Source organism: Oryctolagus cuniculus, chromosome 17 (assembly GCF_964237555.1).
Source record: "Oryctolagus cuniculus chromosome 17, mOryCun1.1, whole genome shotgun sequence".
Lineage (NCBI taxonomy): Eukaryota > Metazoa > Chordata > Mammalia > Lagomorpha > Leporidae > Oryctolagus > Oryctolagus cuniculus.
The window spans coordinates 43,232,321-43,235,049 of NC_091448.1; the positions used below are offsets into that span (position 1 = coordinate 43,232,321).

Sequence of the window (2,729 nt, forward strand, 5' to 3'; positions counted from 1 at the left end):
TTTATACATGCATCTTTGAGACCGTGTGTGTGTGTGTGAGAGAGAGAGAGAGAGAGAGAGACAGACAGACGGACTGTGCGTCGGGTCCTTCTTTAACTCAAGACACAGGGTCCTTCACGTAGAGGGTAGTGGACTAGCCGGTCCAGGAGCTTGAGGACCTGGGTCCTAGTGTCTGCCCGGGTGATGTCTTCCACCTTGTTCCTGTGCCCCCCCTGGGACACAGCCCCCTCACCTGCCCCAGGGTGGAGCTGGGCAACAAGAGGGAGGCTTGGTGATTGTGCCCAGTCTCCCGTCCAGCTCTGAAGCCCATGAGCCGAGTCGCCTGGGGAGGCCGTCTCCACCCGTGACACAGGGCTGCCGAGCGGGTATTTCAGAGGAGCAGGGTGAGCGCCCGCAGAGCGATCACGGCCTCGTCTGTCTTGGGGTCCCCGTGGAACTCGAGCTGGTGGCGTGTCTCCAGCGGATCTGGTTTGCCCGCGGCCGTCTGCCACTGGTTTCGGAGCTGGGAATCGTGATTTTTGGGTGGAATCCTACTCACCCGTGGTGGTTGGTAATATTCTGCTTCCCAGGAAGAGCCCCGAGGGAAGAGTTTGGATTGGGCTTGGGGGCTCGGGGGTGGGGGGGTGCCCTTGCCGTCAGCCTCTGGAGCCTCCTGAGCTCTGCCCCTGCCCCAGGAGGAGCCCCAGGCCCTGGCTTGTTGTGACCTCCTGGGGTCGGCCTGTGTTTGCTGTAAGAACTGCAGAGACTGAGGCCTGGAGGATGGGGCCTGGGAGGGGGGCAGATACTTGCAGTTCACAAAAGCCCAGTTTTCCCTAGTAGTGGAAATCGTGACGTTCGTGAGTTGATTGCAAAGCCTGGATAAGTTGTTGCTTTCTGTCTTGGTTTTGTCCAGCGTGATGGCTGATGTTGCCTTGGAAATCTGTCATAGCCATATTTGCTGGTCCTCTTTCCTCACTTGCCCACTCCCCGCACAGAGGGGAGGCCCTAGTGTGGCTTGAGTGTTTGTCTAGCTGGGCTTCCGGCTGACCGTGCCAGAGAGCCAGATCCGAGAGGCAGGTTGCAGGTGCCGTGGTGACCAGCAGGCAAGGCCTGGAGGACTGCAGGTTCACGAGGAAGCCCTAAGCCCTCCAGGTCAGTTCAGCAGGGCAGCGGCCGCATGGTGCCTCTTCCTTCTGTTAGCTTCTGAGGCTGGGTGAAGCTGGAAGGTGTCTTGGCCAAATCCCGAGGGCCAGGTGGTAAGTTTGCCGTGGTCGCAAACCGGCCTTGCCACCCCTTAAAAGGTGAGGTGGCCCTGGGCAGGTGCCTCAGACCGCTGGACACAGCCACCCAGGCCTGGCCCGAAGTCCAGCTTTGGTCAGTTGCCCAGACAGCTTTGAAAGCTGTGCTTGTCTTCCTCTGTGTCAGCAGGAAACCTCAGGTCGTAGCTGCTGTGGGTTTGGCGGGGGCAGCAGCACGGGGGCTTTTCCTCCCTCCCTGCCAGGACACGGGGATGTACAGCAGATGAGGTACTGGGTCTTCAGCTCTTTCCGTCCCACGCTGCACAGTGTGGACAGTGGCTGTTGGTCCAGGGCTTGCAGTTGCTGTTGTTGACAACCCTCTTCTCCCTGCCAGCTAACTTCCAGGAGGGAAAAGGGTCACCCACCCGAGGCAGGGACCCAGAGGCTGGAGCTGGGGGAGTCCCCAGAGCAGGGAGAGAGGAGTGTCTTCTGACATGGGACCAGCAGGCCTGGTGTCCTTCCCTTCCGGGGAACTCGGCCTTGGGCGCCTTACATCCGTGTGTAAGAAGCTGTCTCTTTTCAGCCCTCTTCCAGTCCTTGAGCGGCCGCAAAGGGAAAGTTTGAATGCAACTTCCCTTTAAAATTTTTTTAAGTTTATTTTTTATTTTATTTGGAAGGCAGAGAGTCAAAGAGGCAGACAGAGAGCTTCCATGCACTGGTTCACTCCTCAAATGCCCGCAACAGGCAGGCCTGGGCCAGGTCGAAATCAGGAGCTCAGAACTCTATCTGGGTCTTCCACGTGGGTGGCAGAACCCAAGTACGTGAGCTGTCATCCACCTCCTGGGTACATTAGCAGGAAGTTGGATTGCAAGTGGAGCAGCTGGGACTGGAACCAGGTACTCCAATATGTGATGTGGGTACCCCAAACAATAACTTAACTGTTACAACAAAAGCCTGCCCCCTTTTTAAAAAGTAAGGTACAAAGTAGAAGATGACCCAAGTCCTTGGGCCCTTGCACCCAAATGGGAGACTTGGAAGAAGTTCCTGGCTCCTGGCTCCTGGCTTTGGATCGGCCCAGCTCTGGCTGTTGCAGCCATTTGGGGAGTAAATGGATGGAAGATCTCTCTTGATGTCTCTCTCTCTCTCTCTCTCTCTCTCTCTGTAGCTCTGCCTCTCAAATAAATAAATAAGATCTTAAAGAAAAGCTAGGCATGAGACCTGAAGAAAACAAACCCCAGTTTTTCAGCCTTTTTCAGGCAATAGGGCCCAAGAAATGTGATTACCATAGTTTTACATTGGTTGCACTTGCTCTTACAAAAATCTCTGTCCAGCCCATATCCTGGGGTCCCCTTTGTAATAATGATGTACAGTTTCTTCCCCAAAAAGTGAGTAGATTTAAGATGAAATATTAGGGGCTGACGCTGTGGCACAGTAGGTTAAAGCCCTGGCCTGAAACGCCGGCATCCCATATGGGTGCCGGTTCTATTCCCAGCTGCTCCTCTTCCAATCCAG

The 2,729-nt window shown here is 55.5% G+C and overlaps 1 protein-coding gene and 1 long non-coding RNA gene across 3 annotated transcripts in view; both read left to right on the forward strand.

Moving 5' to 3' along the window:
• The window catches only part of KSR1 (kinase suppressor of ras 1), a 155,655-nt gene that overhangs the window by 36,139 nt on the left and 116,787 nt on the right, over positions 1 to 2,729 (forward strand). The window lies entirely within an intron of this gene.
• LOC138846169 (uncharacterized) overlaps positions 1 to 2,729 on the forward strand; it is a 34,946-nt gene that overhangs the window by 3,211 nt on the left and 29,006 nt on the right. The window lies entirely within an intron of this gene.